Source organism: Canis lupus, chromosome 4, assembly GCF_011100685.1.
Source record: "Canis lupus familiaris isolate Mischka breed German Shepherd chromosome 4, alternate assembly UU_Cfam_GSD_1.0, whole genome shotgun sequence".
NCBI lineage: Eukaryota > Metazoa > Chordata > Mammalia > Carnivora > Canidae > Canis > Canis lupus.
Window position 1 is genome coordinate 57,886,587 of NC_049225.1, and position 18,896 is coordinate 57,905,482.

The 18,896-nt window shown below is 37.7% G+C and overlaps 1 long non-coding RNA gene across 2 annotated transcripts in view; it reads right to left on the reverse strand.

The window, feature by feature from the left end:
* LOC111095583 overlaps window positions 1–18,896 on the reverse strand; it is a 90,892-nt gene that overhangs the window by 5,875 nt on the left and 66,121 nt on the right. For both annotated transcript variants that reach the window (XR_005358397.1, XR_005358396.1), the window contains 2 exons: window positions 16,815–17,215; window positions 175–317 (listed from right to left, as the gene is read on the reverse strand). This is a non-coding gene — a long non-coding RNA (uncharacterized LOC111095583). The remainder of the gene's footprint in view (window positions 1–174; window positions 318–16,814; window positions 17,216–18,896) is intronic.

Below are 18,896 nucleotides of genomic sequence, written 5' to 3' on the forward strand. Positions count from 1 at the left end.
TCTAAGGTCTGACCCTAAAAACTCCTGTTTTTACGAAAATGACACAACTGTTCCTAACATATAGAGAACCCCTATAGTCTTTAAGACTTTCAAATTTTCCTAGGTCCAACTTATTAATCATATATCTGTTCAGTTTGCCCAAATTTGAAATCTAAATCTAGACTGACTGCCTACCTGTCTCAGAGGTTTCCCAAGAAGAGATTTGATTTTGGAGTAAAATTCAAACTTAGTCCACCAGTCTGGAGTTTTACTCCAACCCTCTTCTGCTGAGTTGGGCAGGACTACATGTCAGCTTGAGGACTGTTCTTTTGCACCCACTAAAAAAAAAAGTAAAAAAGAAATATAATTGATATTATTTTTAAAAAGACAAAATGGATCAAATAAAATGCTCAACTAAAGTCACAAAAGGAAAAAAAAAGAATGGAAGACAAAAACAGGAAGAACAAGGACAAGAAATAGAAAATAATAGGAATATGGTAGATATTAACCCAACTGTATCAATAATCACATTAAACGTCAATAGTCTAAATGCAATTAAAGGACAGAGATTGTCAGAGTAGATCAAAAAACATGATGCAACTGTATGTGTCTATAAGAAACCCATGCTAAATGTAAAGATACATGTAAATTAAAAGTAAATGGAGAAAAATATACCATGCTAATACCAATCAAAAGAAAGCAAGAATTACTGTATTAATTTCAGGCAGAACAAACTTTAAAGTAAGAAAGGTTATTAAGGATAAAGAAGGGTGAAAGTATACTTGAGTTAGTTGTAAATTATATTGCAAACTCTAGGAAAATCACTTAAAAATAGTAAAGTTAAAAAAAAGATTTCTTTTGCTTCTCCAGCCAGTGTCAAGACAGTTGTTCCTCAAAATATGGGAGGAAAAATAAAATAAAACAGAGAGGGAGGCAAACCATAAGAGACTCTTTAACCATAGCAAATTGAGGGTTGCTCCAAGGGAGGTGGGTGGGGAGATGGGCTAAATGGGTGATAGGTATCAAGGAGGGATTTGTTGGGATGACAACTTGGGGTTATATAAGTGATGAATCACTAAATTCTATTCTGAAATTAATACTACATTGTATGTTAACTAACTTGAATTTAAATAAAATCTTGGGAAAAAAATATATACGACCAGCAGACTACCTTCTTTGTCTTAACAAACTCCTACCCGGGGAGTTTGTTAAGACAAAGGTTCCTGAACCTGCTTAACTAGAACTTTGGAGGTGGAATACAGGAATATGATTTATTATTAAAAATCTCCAAGAATTCTTAAACCTACTGAAATCTGAGGACCACTGGCTGAGGCCAACTTTCTTTCTTTCTTTCTTTTTTTTTTTTTAATTAAGATTATTTATTTATTTATTTATTTATTTAAGAGAGTGAGAAAGAGTGCAAGCAGAGGGAGGGACAGAGGCAGAGAGACAAGCAGGCTACCCACTGAGCAGGGAGCCCAATGTGGGACTTGATGCCAGTACCCTGGAATCATGACCTGAGCTGAAGGCAGATGCTTAACCAACTAACCCAACCAGGTGCCCCCAGAAGATTGGTCTCACTATGAATTCTATAAAATTAAAAAAAAATGAAAGTCAGAAAAGTCAGGGAAAATCAGCAAATTATAGAGAAAGGACACACTACAGCATCGTCTCACCATGCCAGGGCATTTTCAATTGTCCCCACCATCAGCAAAGAAGGAGTTGCATGTAGCAAAAGGTTACATATCAGATGGTTCAGATGGAATATTGACTGGACCATTGTCATTATCAGACACAAACACTGTGCCTTGAAAGCATAAACGTACAAACAAGATTCTACTCCTTTTCCTATGTTTCCATTTAAAAACTGCTGCTTCTGCGTAGGCATGGCTGTGATCATACTCTACTTTCCACTTCCTCCAAGCACATAAGCTAGGTTAGGTCATGATCTGCAGACCTGCCATAATGCTCCTGATCAATTCCCTTCAATGCCCTTTATCTATGAGCCTGACATGAGATAATAATATCCCAAGATTTAAAACAGGTGGAGGATAGGAAGCACTTTATGTAACTTAAGATATACATTGTATGTTTCAACATGACCTTTACAGGAGGGCCCTGCATTGAGGTATTGGGCACTTGAGAAGCTATTTTTCTTTGTAGATATTACAAATAAGTCACCAATATTTCCTTGTAGAAATACAAGAACTTATCCAGAGATGTAAAAAAGAGGTGTCTTTCGGGCCAGAATTTGGGCATTTTTAGAAATCAAAGCCATTATACCATCTTAATTCTCTAAGATTTTATTCTCAAACCTGCAAAGCACATTTTATCCTCCTTTTAGATATTCACATTCATAGTGAAATATTAAAGGCTCTATAAAGTCCTGCAGTGAAGAAATTACCTTAATCTTCTTTAATTTGGAGTTCCCTGCCTGTGTGTTCACTGTATCCCACTGAGGTAATGTCACTGAAGGCACATTTTGGAAAATGTTAGTACAGACCAAGGGGTGAGCAATCTTTTTCTGGGAAAAAAAAGGCCACATAGTAAATATTTTAGGGGTTTTATTAAAGATTTTATTTATTTATTCATGAGAGATACAGAGAGAGAGAGAGAGAGGCAGAGACACAGGCAGAGGGAGAAGCAGACTCCATCCAGGGAGCCCAATGTGGGACTCAGGACTCAGACTCCTGGGTCTTCAGCATCAGGCCCTGGGCTGAAGGCGGCGCTAAACTGCTAAACCACTGGGGCTGCCCAATATTTTAGGTTCTTGAACTAAAAAAATAGTTTAACTCTTTTTCACAACTCTCTAACAGTGTCATTGTAGCATTACAGCAACCACTGACAATGTGTAAACAGATTAGTACAGCTGTGGTCCAATAAAACTTTATTTACAAAAACAGTAAGCCAGATGTGGCCTCTGAGTTATTTTTTGCTGACCCCTGGTAAAGACTAAAAACAGTCAAAGGAATTTTGGGTGGGGGGTGAGGGGCATCTTCTCCTAGGTCCATAACCTGATACTGTTTTTTAAAGGTCATATTTCTTTACTAAGGAAAAATATTGGAGGAAAAAACAAAAAGAATTGACTCATTTTAAACTAAATCAATTAGAGCTGGGTTTTAAAATTTGTTTTTTATTGTTTTGTCTCTCTTACTCTCTCTCTTCCATCCTTCTCCCTGCCTTCCCCCCCCCTCCTTTCTTTTTTGTTTTTTATCTTCAATTAAGAGTTCTGGCCAGGATAACTGGCTTTCTGGAAAGTGAAATTCAAAAACACTGGGCAGAAATCCAAAAAGAAAAGAGTATCATGGCCAAGACAAGATAGGCATAAGAAGGAACAATTCTAAAAGGGACACAAGAGCTTTGCCTAGAACATAGCTACAGATTTTCCCTTTATGCTTTCCTCTAGAACCTTTATTGCTAGCAACATGGACTGCCTGGTCCTTAGGGTCTCTTTCCTTCCTCCCTGATTTATAGGGGAGGTCTTTCTGTTCCCTGGGAACAGAGAGAAATTAAAGAAGCAGAGAGAGAAGACAGTAGAGAGTGAAGGTCTTCTTAAATGGAAGACCTCAAGTTTCTACCTTAGATTAGAGTGAATGACCAATAATTACAAATAAATTCATTCCCTTCTCTTTCCTTCTGAGTGTTCATTTTGAATTTTGATCCATTAAGTAATCATTTTTATGCAAAGTGTATACTTGCCCTCCATGTATCTGCTCCTCTTATAGTAAAATTCCATCACAGTCTATACTTTCTGCCTCCACTTCTCAGCTTCCATCTTTTCTTGCAATTGCTCTGGTCAGGATTTAGTCTGCTCTACTCCAGGGAAACTACATTTATGAAGCCCACCAATGACTCTGTGTGTCAATTATTAAGACCTTTTTTGCTTAACTGCCCCAAAGCATTGATTTATTTGGTCCTGCTCCTTACTGAAACATTTTCTTCACTTGGCTCCCTGGATGCTATACTCACCTTCCAGCCACTTACCAAACATTTCACTATCATTCTAATCTTAGCAATCCTCCTTCATTTGACCTATCAAAAACTTCTTAACCAGTTTTCTTGGTTCCACTTTCCTCCCTCACAGACTATTCTCTACAAAGAAGATGGAGTGATGGTTGATTAGATGCTTTAAAAAGTCTTGATCTGCTCAAAATCTAGTAATACATCTCAACACCCTTAGAGCAAAACCCAAAATGACTACCTCAGTCTACAGAAAGTTCTGCAAGAAATGTGGTCCCAATCCCACTTCACCGATGTCATAATAGTCTTCTTCTATCTCACTTCTATCTCATGGCCTTTGTGCTTGCTGTCCCCTCTGCCTATAGTATCCTTCTCGCAGATGTTTTGATGGCTTACATATTCACTTCATGCAGTTCTCCATTCAAAAAAGCTTTCTGTGACCAACATTCCCTCTTTGCTATTTCTCTTATTCTACTTTAATTTTTTTCAAAATACTTATCACATCTTAATAATGTCATGTTTTTATTTGTTGGTTGGGCTATCTGTCCCAGTGGAAAATAAGTCTCATGAGGGCAGGGACTCTCTGTTGCTTACTACTCTATCCTCAGCACCTAGAACACTGCCTAGAACATAGGTATTCAATAAATATTTGTTAAGTGAGCTGGCCCCTGGAATGGAAACTACTTGTAGACCTAATACTTCACTTTAATAAGGTTCTTAAATCTAATTCAAAGTATGGAATAGGAAATAATGGGGAGTCATGCAAAGGCTGAAAGCTGTAAGTAAGGGAATCTGCTATTTAAAAAAAAAACTAATAAGTAAAATTTTTTGAGAGTGTGGTTAAGTTAAACATTACCTCTGATTAGGTGAAGGCTTTACAGAGCAGATGACCTTTAGCTAAACATTAGAGAATGCCTAGTATTTTGCTTGAAAGAAGAAGAAGAAGAAGATAGTACAGCATGAAAATGCTAGGGAGGTTAAAAAAAAAAAGCATGCTCATTCATTTAATGAATATTTATTAATTTTCTCTTATGAGCTTGCCAGGCATTGTTCTGAAAGCTGGGAATTCAGTAATGAATAAAACAGTATACAAATTATGCCTCCAAAAGTTTATGTTGTAGTGGGAAGAGTTAGTCAATAGTAAAATAGGTAAAGAAATATACTAAACAATTTCAGACCATAAAACAAGTGGTGTCATAACACATTAGGGGGATGGGATAAAGAGCTCAAAAGGATTGTGCAAGAGGTAGAGAGATACTGCTTGGGATGAACTTCTTACAGCAGTTCTCTCAGAGAAGTCTTGAGAGCTAAAAGGATGAGAAGGAGCCAGCTCTGCACAGAGATGAAGAAAAATCATACCAAGCCAAGATCACAGACAATGGAGTCACTGGTATGCTTGCTGACCATTGCTGGTTCTCCACCTCCCAGGATTGCACTTCCTTGTTCTTATGTTAGGTGAAGACTTGTGATTAATTATGGACCAGAGGTAATGTGTGTCACTTAATTACTGATGTAAGATCTACTAGAGTAATGTTTTCCCTCTGGAACAACAACTAACAATTGTTGGTAGGAATGGTGGCTGCTTTGTAATTCTGTCTCTGAATGAACAGGAAGTAGAGTCTCTCTGCTGATCTCCAATGGTCAGATAATAACATTTGATATATTTTTTTGTGTAGACATATGTTTTCATTTCTCTTGGGTAGATACCTAGGAATAGAACTGCTCAGTCATATGGTGACTCGATGTTTAATGTTTTAAGAAACTTCCAAACTTTTCCAAAGTGACTGTACCATTTTATGTTCCCACCAGCAGTGGGTTACAATCTTTCCATCCTCACTGACACTCATTATTGTATGTTTTTTTCATAGCCACTGGAATGGGTATGCGGTGATATGTCATTGTGGTTTTGACTTGCATGTCTTTAATGACTAATGAACACATGATTTAATTGGCACTGGGCAAGAATGTATGCAAGGAGACCGCTGAAGAGCCTCCTTCAAAAATCCAGATGATAAATGATTGACAAGGTGGTAATAATCAAGAGGGTGTGAACTGTAAGCAGCCATATGGCACAAAAGACTTGAACAGTGTGCTAAGAGTCTTGACCACACTTTAAGCCTGGCTTCTACCTGTACTAGGGCCATGTCTCTAAAGGTGACCCTAGCTCCAGTGCTGAGTCTTTGCTGAATTAAAAAAAAATAAAAATAAAAAATAAAATAAAAGGCAATGCTGCCAAACCACAAAATGTGCATTGTTCCAATTCACACTGCCAAATCATTTTGGGTAATTCTCCACTTATTCCTCTCTGTTGTTTTCCATTTCCCGCAGCCCCTAGTCCCTTCTTGTTCCCTCTCTGTCTTCCCTTTAAAAATGTTACCTTTGTCTTATTTGTTTTTTAAGGATTTTATTTATTTATTCATGAGAGACACACAGAGAGAGGCAGAGACATAGGCAGAGAGAGAAGCAGGCTCCCTGCAGGGAGGCTGACATGGGACTCCATCCCAGGACCCTGGGGATCACGCCCTGAGCCAAAGGCAGACACTCGACCACTGAGCCACCCAGGTGCCCCTGTTACCTTCATCTTAATTGGAGTTGAGTTCAGTTTATACTAGAGTCTCTGTCACCTACTGAATAAAGCTTGAATAAAATGTGTCTTGCCACCTTTACTATGTTTTTGGTGCTATTTCTCTTTGACCAGACAAGATATTTTTTCAGAAATAGAATGAAACACCGTGAAAAAGTACTATAAGTCAGAAATGAAAATAAGGAACATATCCAGGTTGACTCCTGGGGTTGGGGCCAGAGTGCTCTCTGAGTGGGCTCTGAATGGGCTTGGGTGGGTGAAGGTGCCATTTAGTGACCGGAGAAAGTCTTGGGGGGAGCATGGAAAGAGAGGAAGGAAAAATTCAAAAACTGTTTTGAAAATGCTAATTTGACATGCCTTCATACATTCAATTATAAATAGTAATGAGTCAGATGGATATATAAATCTGGACCACAGAAAAGAATACAGGATGCAGATAAAGATTTGGGAGTCATCTTCATCCATTTGATATTTAAAGCCATGGGGTGGATGAGATCACTGTAGGAGAATGTGTAGGCAGACCAATCAGTAGAGAACTCTAACAATTAAAAGTAGAATTGAAACCAAAAATAAAATAAAAATAAAAATAAAGGAGGATATATAAAGAAGAAGAAAAGTATTATGAGAGGGTGATATCCTAGACACCAAGAGAAGAGTTTCATGAAACAGAGACTGGCTACAGTAAATGGTGAGTAAGAAGTTCAGAGAAGTTTCCATTAGTTTTGGCAACATGATGATTATGGACAGGGATGGTTTTTAAAAGTAATATAAAAACCAGCATTGGAGTGCATGAAGTAAAAGCCAGTTAAAACCAGATTGGAGTATATGAAGAAGTAGTGGGAGATAAGAACCCAGATCCAGTGAATATAGATGAAACTTTTAAGAATTACTATTGAAAAAGAGAGAGAGATGGTGGTAGAAGAAATATAATTTGGATCATGAATGGGTAATGTAAAATGTGAGAAACCAATGTATTTATATGCAATGATGCAATAGGAATGATTTGGAAAAAGGAAGAAACTGTGATGCAGGAATGGGGGACTACCAAAGGGATGTGCTTGAGGAAGTTACAGGAGCTGGGACAGAGAGCACAGGAGGAGACTAGCCCTTGACAGAAGCAATGAAAGGATAGAAGATAGAGAATTGAGGTCCAAAGAGAGTTATGTTCCAAATTTGATAACATGTATGTGAGAGTTCCCTCCGCTTCTATCTTTCAGGCAAAGTTGTCAGATAAGAGTGAGAGCACAGGTGTGGTAAGACATCTGAGGAAGTGAAATATAAAAGAGTTGTCTTAGGAGAAAACAGTCATCACGGTGGGAATGTTAGGCGGTGTGATTGCCCCTTTGAGGTTTGTGGTCTTGAATTTAAACTGCAATGGATTAGTCACTATACTGTATGTGTCTTTTCCATTTAGGTGCAGATGTTTATCTGTTTAGATACAGATACAGACGGTAAATAATTAGATTCGATCTACATTGGGTTGAGCCAGGCAAACACATTGTAGGGGTTGGTAAGGCAAGGTTATTGATGGTTTTCACAGGGGAATGATGACCATGATGAATAAGAAAGTCTGAATTGGGTAAAGAAACAAATAGCGTAAGAGGGGCATGGTCAGTAGTGCAAAACAGTGATGTCAAACTGGAAACCTGGTGGTGTCTATATATTGTTGGGAGAACTAGATGATAATGCAGAGGCACAAAGGTTGGTGATTAGAGAGAAAGATACTTGAAATGAGGTGATACAGTTACTGATGACCGCAAGGACTAGGATGAGGTAGGACACAAGACATGAACATTTGTGGAGATCAAGGTGACTAACGGCTCATCTTCTTAAGACATTAAAGTCACCAGATATTCTGATAGGCAGATAACTTTTGCAAATGTGGGAGGCTCTTATTCTATAAAGATTCATTATTAAAGGCCAAAATCTTAGGTTGCAGATTACTATCAAAATCTGAAAAAATTTCCCCGAAATAGTATTGAAATCTATGACAATAGCACTCTGTAGAATTGTTACTGTACAACTCATGAAGCTATATCCCACAGTCCTGTGGACATACTTAGCCTGACCAATGGTCTAGTCCAGTTCTCAAGCAGGGATGATTTGTTTCCTTTTCTCCCCCAGGAGACAATTGGCAATGTTTGGAGACATTTTTCCTTGTACCATAAACTTGGTGTGTGTGTGTGTGTGTGTGTGTGTGTGTGTGTGTGTGTGCAGAGGAGAATGGCTACTGGAACCTACGGGGTAGAGGTCAAGGATGCTACTAAACATCCTACAGACAGGATAGCTCCCGGAAACAAAGAATTATCTTTATCTGGCCCTAAAGTTGAGAAACCCTAGTCTAGTCCTGCAAGCTATTTTGGGGCATTACCTGCATTTTCCTCCTACTAGGCAGACAAGTACATTGCTCAGATAGATATGAGACAACAATGATTTTTTATTACAGCATAGGTCCATGCAGACTCCCATCAAGTAGCCAATACCTTGATTGCTCTTCCTACCCCCACCTATGTTTCTGAGGCAACTTGTTTTCATTCCTGGCTGGAGATAAAGAAAATATCTGTAATCACTAAGTCATTCAATTAATTACCTGATGCATAAAATTAAGGTAATTAAAAAGGAAGAATTAGGTCAATCCTTCTCAATTGGCTACACTCTACTTATTCTATAAGCTGTTAGTCTAATTGCAGAGCCTCCATGGACTCTGAGAAATGCCCCAGAGGTATTTCTTGTCTTCTCTCAGACATTTGCAATTTGCCAAAGGGCTTGCAATGGGAGTTCTATGTTAAGTATCCAATACCTGGGGGGCAAGTTCTGAATAATGTGCTACTTGTCCTAAGAACTTTACTTGAAGTTTTGTGCCACAGTAGGTATTTATTTCAGAGACCAGTTACTCATCCCAGCTTTGCCACTAAATTCACAGTATTATCCTGGAGAGGTCACTTTCCTTCTCTGGATTCAATTCACTGCCTGCAGTTTAAAGAAAAGGGGGAAATTAGATCCTTTCCAAAGCAGAGTATTAAGAATCTCAGATTCATTCTGATAGGTGCCAAGGGATTTAACAGTGAAACTAACAGGTCTGATATGGTCTATAGTCCTCTGGGACATAATCACCAGTAAAGGAAAGACAGCTACTAAACATATAACAATGAAGTATGATGGGTACATATAGCAGAAGGGCGTATTGTCAGGGTCTTGCTCCTCAGACTGGGTTCTTGAACTACCTTTATCACCATCACCTGAAAACTTGTTACAAAGGCAGGAACCCAGGTCCCCACCTCAAACTTATTGAATCAGAATCTGCAGTATAGCGAGAGCCCCCAAGTGACTCACGGGTGCATTAAACTTTGAGAAGCATTGTCTAAGGGTCAGGAAGATCTCTCTAATAAGCAGGTGGGAATAATGCTGAAAAGATTGGCTAGGGCCAGTTTAAGCAGTTTAGGCTTCCCTTTGTAGACATTTGAAAACAGGGTAAAGCATTTAAGGGGTGGCAATACTTTATCAAAGCTGAGATTTACAAAGATTCAGTTGTTTATATGTAGAACAGACTGTTAAAAGTAAACTAGGAAAAGGTAAACAGTTACTCAGCTGTTGCAAAAGTGCAGGAAATAGTATGACAATAAAATGAAGAGAAAGTAATGAGTAAAATCTAATGTTATTTTTGTATTTCAACAGCATAGTTAAAAAAAAAACACACAAGATTTTCTTACAATGTTAGAGTTTGTTTTCAGCCTCTGATTTTGAGAGTCAAAATCAGCAGAGTGCTCTTAAGTCTCTTTCCAAAGTACTAGGAGCAAGAATTTTCAATGGTGAGAATATGTAAAATAATATATATATTTCACATACACAAGTAAAACATGTCTTCAACCACCTATGGACATGAATATTTTATCATCCAAGAGTTGCTCTCTATTGCCAAAATGATCAAGTAAAAATAAACAAATAAACAAACAAACCTAAGAATTGAGCAACATGAATAAGTGGATTAAAAACATAGGTAAGTCATGTCTGTTTTTTGGGAAGGGGTGTTTCCCCACACTAACAAGCAATTTTCAAGGTCTTATAATTCAACTCAGTCCACCTGGAAATAGCACGAGATCTCATAGGTTAAGTTCCATAAGACTGTGCCTCCTACAGACACTTTTGATGCCAACCACAAGTCTAGGTTGTTTCCTGTACTTCTAACTGGCTATAAATCAGAGATTCCCAAGACTTCCTTCTCAGGTTTAATTAACTTGCTAAAGCAATTTGCAGGACTCAGAGAAACATTTCCCTACTATATTGCCGATTTATTACAAAAGGATTTAACTCAGGAACAGCTAGATGGAAGAGACACATAGGCAAAGTGTGAGGAAAGGGTAGGGAGCGTCCATGCTGTCCCCAGGCATTTTTCCCCTGCACTGCCATGTATTCACTAATCCCAAAGCTCTCTGTACCCTGTCCTTTCTGGGCTTTATGCAGGCTTCATTACCATAGGCATGGTTGATTAAATCATTGGCCATTGGCAATTGAAAACAATCTCCAGACCCTCGCCACTCCCCAAAGGTAGGGGTGAAAGGACTGAAGGTTCCAACCCTTCAATCACAAGGATGGCTCTCCCATCAGCCAGACCCCCAACCTTAGGTTAGTTGAAGGCTTTTAGGTGACTTGTGGGCACCTCACCATTCTTATTGCAGGAAATTCCAAGGGTTTTAGGATCTGTGAGCCAGAAACCATAGACAAAGACCAAGCATTTTGATCATCTGCCTGACCGAATACATATTTCTTAGAAATCATAATATTGGGGATGCCTGGGTGGCTCAATGGTTGAGAGTCTGCCTTTGGCTCAGGCAGTGATCCCGGAGTCCCAGGATCAAGTCCCACATCAGGCTCTCTGCATGGAGCCTGCTTCTCCTCCCTCATCTTGTGTCTCTGCCTCTCTGTGTGTGTCTTTCATGAATAAATAGATAAAATCTTTTCTAAAAATCATAATATTGCACCTATGATGATAAGGTGCTGTCACCTATGATGACAAGATGATCAAGAGCTACCCAGGCATGTGGACATGACAAGGAGCAGATGTTGTTGCCCTCACAGAGCTCGACTCTCACCTTGTGATTCTTCTGGGTTGACAAACCTTAAACTACCAGAAAGATGCCTTGAATGTTTCAAAACTTAAGTTGGAAATTTTGGAAGAGAAGGTATATTTCCTGTGAAGGTATATTTCCTGCTGCAAATTGCTACAGATTGTTAAAAAAACAGAAATTTATTATCTCACAGTTCTAGAAGCCAGGGACCAAAATCAAGGTGCTGGCAGAGCCAGGCTCTCTTCTAAGCCTCCAGGAAAGGATCCTTCCTTGTCTCTTCCAGCTTCTTTTGGTGCCGGACATTCGTTGGCGTGTGGCCATATAACTCGAACCTCTGCCTTTATCTTCACATGAACTTCTCCTCTTCCTCCAGTGCCTTCTCCTTTCCTATCTCTTATAAGGACACTTGCCATTGAATTTAGGGCCGACCAGGATAATCCAGGATGATCCCATTTTAAGCTCCTTAACTTAATTACATCTGTAAAGACCCTTTTTCACATTCACAGGTACCAAGTGTTTAGACTTGGACAAACTTTTTTTTGAGGCTACCATTCTACTTATGACAGAACATTTGCTCAGAATATGATTAGGTACTGTTAATCCAGTTATATAAATAAAGCTACAAGTCCACCAACAGATCCAACCATTGGTACCACCCTGAAGTTTCCCGGAAAACATAATGTAACAAGATATAAACCAAGCAAAGAGCTGAGGTATTAAAGAGATAAACACTGTGTCATTTCTGTAAACCACTCAGGCCATGGACCTTGAGGATCCCTTCACTGACTCTTCAGAAGTACTTAAATAAGTTGATGGAGCTTAGAAAGAAAACCAATATTCAACTGAGGAACCAATAATTTAGCCCTCTTAGGGAAAGCCTTTCAGAATCACTCATTAGTAGAGCCCTATTTAAGTAAAGAGAGGAAGAAAGCATAAACCCATGACCCTGAGGAGAGTGAGAAGTATCAACGGAATGAATTTCAAAACCAATAAAAGCGAAATGAGTCAATCGGAGAAGGACAAACATTGTATGTTCTCATTCATTTGGGGAATATAAATAATAGTGAAAGGGAATAGAAGGGAAGGGAGAAGAAATGGGTAGGAAATATCAGAAAGGGAGACAGAACATAAAGACTCCTAACTCTGGGAAACAAACTAGGGGTGGTGAAAGGGGAGGAGGGGGGTGGGGGCGAATGGGTGACGGGCACTGAGGGGGGGCACTTGGTGGGATGAGCACTGGGTGTTATTCTGTATGTTGGCAAATTGAACACCAATAAAAAAATAAATTTATTATTAAAAAGAAAAAATAAAGGAGATTGGTGGGCTTCATAACCACTTTAGTATCTTCAATCCACTATCATTTATGGTTTTCAATGAGTGTGCCCCCAATCCCACCATGTTTATTGGATAGGTATCAATAAACATTAAAAGCATGGGATAATAAGATTTATGTTATTATTATCCCTAGTATTAAATTGTACAATTTTAAATAATCTGAATAAGAAAAAATTATTATATATAATACATAGTCACATTTACTCACTATTATTTGAGAGTAAGTTAAATGAAAATCCATTCATCTGGCATGAAGCATTGAAATCTTTCAAAATAAAAAATATCTATATTATGCTTCTCTGAGCTTTTATAATAACTACAAAATTATCTGAAGGTAGAAATGTATGTCATGTATAGATGTGACCAAAATAAATTATATCCACAAAATTAAAAAGAATAGGTTTCTAGTCCAGGACTTGATCCTATTAAATTATTAATCTAGTCTAGAGCAAGACATTTCCTCCTCTGTGATCTTTACTGTTTCCTTTTGTCAAAAGAAGGGAATTACCATTGATGTCATGCAATGTAAGTCTAGAAAAAAAAGAATACTGAAGTCAAATAAGTTTGGGAAATGCTGCAAAGTATATATCCTTCTTAGATATTCAGAATGCACTTTAGTATACTTAGGGTTCTGCAAAGCCTTGTAATAAAAAATATACTTATGGAAGCTATTTTTTAGATATCAACAAATTCTAAAGTTTACATGGACAAGTAACAGATCTAGATCTAGAGTAGCCAATACATGAAGAATGTCTTCAAGACATACTACCTTATTTCAAGCTTTATTATAAACTATAGTAATGAAGAAGGCATGCTATTTGTGAAAGAATAGAAACACATATTAATGGAACAGAACAGGGTGTTTAGAAATAAACTCAAATATTGTCAACTGATTTTTGACAAAGGCACAAAGGCAATTCAATGGAGAAAGAATATTATTTTCAACAAATGATGCTGGAACAACTGGAAACCTATATGCAAAACAACAACAACAACAGCAGCAACAACAAACCTACACACAGACCTTACAATTTTATACCTTACACAAGAATTAACTCAAAATGGATCATAAAAATGTAAAAGAAAAACTATAAAACATCTAGAATAAAATATAGGGAATTTAAGTCTGGTGATGAGTTTTTAGACACAACACCAAGAGTATGACCTAGAAGAGAGAAAAATTGTTAGGTTGAATTTTTTTTTTTTTTTAATTAAAACCTTTCAGTCCATGAAAGCCATTGTTAAGATAATGGGAAGAAAAGCCACAAACTAGGAGAGTATGTTATATTTGTAAAGGACTTGTATCCAAAACATGCAAAAATTTTTAAACTCAACAAGTAAAAAAATAAAAAACCTAATTTAAAAACGAGCAGAATGTTCTATACCTACTTCACCAAAGAACGTATAGAATGGCAAAAAAAGATGTCTAACATCACTTTCATTAAGGAAGTGGAAATTAAAACAAGGAGCTACTACCACACACCATTAAAATGGCTAAAATAGGGGGATCCCTGGGTGGCTCAGCGGTTTGGCACCTGCCTTTGGCCCAGGGTGCAATCCTGGAGTTCTGGGATCGAGTCCCGCATCGGGCTCCCGGCATGGAGTCTGCTTCTCCCTCTGCCTGTGTCTCTGCCTCTCTCTCTCTCTCTCTTTCTCTCTCCTCTCTCTCTCTGTGTCTATCATAAATAAATAAATATTTTAAAATAAAATAAAATGGCTAAAATAGAACATTTTAAATACACAATATCAATTGCTAGCAAAGATGAAAAGCAGTGGAAACTCTCACTGATTGCTGGTAAAAAAAAAAAAAAAAAAAAAAAAAAAAACAAGCAAAATGCTACAATTACTCCAGAAAACAGTGTGGTAGTTTTTTTGTAACATTAAACATAGTCTTACCACACAATCAAGCAATCATGCTCCTAGGTACACAACTGGTTAGAAAACTCAGATCCATATAAAAACTTGCACACAAATGTTGAGCAGCTTTGTTAATAATCTCTAAAAGCTAGAAGCTGCCAAAATATCCTTCAATAGGTGAATGAGTAAGCAAATTGTGGTATGTCCAAACAATGAACACTCACTATTCAGTGATAAAAAGGTATAAGCTATCAATCCATGTGAAGACATGAAGGAATTTTAAATGCATATTGTTAAGTGAGAGAAGTCAGTCTAAAAAGACTATATATTATATAACCTCATTCACATGATGTACATAAAAGAGTTAATAAAGAAGGCCTGAGACTGCTCTCCTTAGAAAGACGTGGCTTACAAGGTTGCTGCTTGGCTGGTGTTTCAGGACTTGGATTTCAAAGGGGGTTCCCACCATTCCAAGAATTCATAAGAGTGATCACTGTGTCTAAACTTCCTGTGCAAACAATATGGTGTGAGTTGGACATTTTTTCTTCCACGCATCCAGGATTTTGGTACATGCTATACAGAGTGTACCTATACAACAAACCTCTCATAAAAACTCTGGGCACTGAGTCATCAGTTAGTTTCCTTGGTGGGTAACATTTTATACACATCATCATAACTCATTGCTGAGGGAATTAAGCACACCCTGTGTGACTCCTTTGGGAGAGAACTCTTGGAGGTTTGTGCCTTTTATCCTGACTTTGCCCCCATGTGCCTTTTCCTTTTGCTGCTTTTATTTTGTATTTTGTAATAAATCTTAGCTGAGAATACTATTTGCTAAGTCCCATGAGTCTTCCTAGTGAATCATCAAACCTGGGGATGGTCCAAGAGACTCCAATATATATTACATTATGGAAGGCAAAATCAGAGTTGGTAAACACATAAATTGTTTCTTTCCTGAAGTTTGGGGAGAAGGATTTTTTTTTAGGTCAGTGAAATTATTATGTATTACACTGTACTGGTGGATATGTGATATTATGCATTTGTCAAAACCTATAAAACTTTATAGGACACAGAATGAAACTAACATATGCAAATTTAAAACATGGTTTAGGATCAGGAATCTCAGGATGGAATGCATAATGTGGCCACAGAATCTAACTGTGGTACAATGTATGAGGATAGGATAAACCTACCTAGAAATTGATGGACTCTATAAGAGCAAAGGCAAAAGGAACTGTATACATAAGCACTGTCCTCTACTTGATAATCCCCCCCCATGGGGATACAGGTCAACTCTGAAACCATTAAGCATATATACTGGATTTGAACAATTAAATAACTAACTGAGTGACAGATGGTGAGAGCCAGGTTTTTCATGGTTGAAATCAGAAATTATGCATAATCAAGGGGAGGAGAATAAAATAATCCATGTGGTAGTGGTTTAGCATTAAAGACATCAGTATGAGCCTTTAATTCAGTTTAATATAGATAGAGATGGTCAAATATAGAAGTATTCATAGAGATGTTAGCTAGATATATGATAGATAGATGATAGATGATTAGATAGATAGATAGATAGATAGATAGATAGATAGATAGATACCAATTGGTATGCACACATGTATTTCCTTGCTTTGTCAGCTGAGAGTGCCTGGAAGCAATGGCACCCTGGCTGCAAAAAGCACACCAGCGCTCAGATTAGAAACTCAGGTTTCTAATATCATTCAGCAAAAACAAACAAACAAAAACCCAAAAACAAACCAACCAAAACAACAAACAAAACAGAAAAAAAGTTTCCTTGTAAAAATGACTAATTCTAGGGACAGGAAATCTATAAGATGAGCCTGAAACATCTTGTAGTGCCAAAAAAGTAAGAAAGTACTAAAAAATAAATGAATACCCATGATGATGAAGGTAGGCCAAAAGAACACAGAAAACAACTTGAAAAGTTCCCAATAGCAAAGGTAGAATAATTTTGGCAACAACATAAAGTCATATTGTACTATAACCAATGATAACAACAATTATAATACCTGGATTCATGGCATATCTTTCCAAATGGCCAATATGCAAGCTACTGCTTCCCAGGAGAAAAGAATGAAGGCCACTCAAGCCCTTCAGTGGTTTTGTTTGATTCACAGGGTCCTTGAAGTTTCCTCTGAAACTCGCACTCAGATCTCCCAATTTCAGAGTTTCTTCTTCCAGGATACACAGCTCAAGTATGACTGGATTCTATTGCTAAAATATTTCTTCCTTGAGAGCTATTTCTGTTCAGGTCCTTCTGATAGGTGAGCAGCAACTGATTGGCTTTCCATTTGGATCCAGCTTCATGTTGCCTTGTACTCAGTACCATGTGGGTTCAAGTCATGGTTCTTCTCCTTACAAAGAGGGTAGCTTGGAAGCACTATTTTATCCATGAGTTGGCATCTTACCTCTGAAAAGGAGATCATTTTACTTACCATACCTTTATCATGTGAACATCGTCAGAGTCAAATAAGAAGATGGGTGGCAGGGCGCCTAGGTGGCTCAGTGGTTGAGCATCTGCCTTTGGCTCAGGCCATGGTCCTAGAGGCCTGAAATCAAGCCCTGCATCGCACCAGGCTCTCTGCTCAGTGGGGAGTCTGCTTCTCCCTCTCCCTCTGCCATTCCCCTCACTGTGCTCTCTGGCTCTCTCTCTCTCTCTGTCTCTGTCAAATAAATTAATAAAATCTTTAAAAAAAAAAAAAAAAGATGGGTGCCAATAACACTGGACTACAAACACTTACCTACCTATGAAATGACTCTCTTAGATACCTTACTCTTTTCCACACATTTTCTAGAACCGTCATCCTCCTGAGAAAGAGCACAGCTGACTCTCCTTTAAAAACTTACCCATCTTTCGAGGCTTATGTCAAATACCACTTCTTCCATGAAGTCCTCCCCAGTTTTTTAGTCAAAATCGTCATATTTCTTAGTACTGTTTTATTCTGCTAATCATTCCTTCCTTTGAGTTTAATTTTCTGGGTATCTTTCCTGGAGTAGTCATCTCATTAAGAGATATCTAAATGGTATTCTTGACCTTCTTTCCTCACTTACTGCATACGTCCAAGCAATAATTAATCCTATAATTTCACTTCCTTGGTATTTCATCCCCTAGTCCCATGGCCCCTACTACTGTATGCTTCACTGTCGCTTATCACTTGGGTAACTGCAACAGTAATTTTAACATACCCCCAAGCTCTGGTCTTACTCTGTTCCACTCAACTCCCCATTGTGCTATCAGAACAATCTTTCTAAAGTTCAAATATAATCATGTCACTGTTAATATCTTTCAGTAGTTCCCCACTGCTCTCGGAGATTAAATTCAAACTCCTCAGTATAGAATGGCTTGCCATTTTTTTGGTTTGTTTTATCAACAAAACAGTGTGATAGTGGTACAGAACAAACAAATAGACCAATTAAACAGAATCAAGAAGCCAGAAATAAATCCAAGCATATATGATCAACTAATATTTGACAAAAGAGCCAACAATATTCAGTGGAGAAAAAAAAAGTCTCTTTAATAAATAGTACTGGGAAAATTGAATATTCACATGTAAAGCAATAAAACTAGATCCATATTTTACACCACTGACAAAAATTAAATTCAAATGGATTAAAGATATAAATGTAAGACCTGAAACTGTGAAAATCCTGGAAGAAAACACAGGAACAAAGCTTCTTGACATGGTCTTGGTAATGAGTTTTCGGATATGACACCTAAAGTATAAGCCGACAAAAGCAAAAATAAACAAGTGGGACTCCATCAAACTAAAAAGCATCTGTTCAATAAAGGAAACCATAAACAAAGGGGGAAAGACAACCTACGAAATAGGAAAAAAAATATTTGCAAACCACATACCTGATTAAGGGATTAATTCTAAAGCATATAAAGAATTCATACAACTCAAAATCAAAATATAAATAAAAACACAATTTAAAAACAAGCAAAGAACTTGAATAGATTCTTCTCCAAAGAATATATACAAAAGGCCAACAGGTACATAAAATGATGCTCAACATCACTAGTCATTGGGGAGATGCAAATTAAAACCGCCATGAGATATTACCTCATCCCTGTTAGACTGATAATTGTA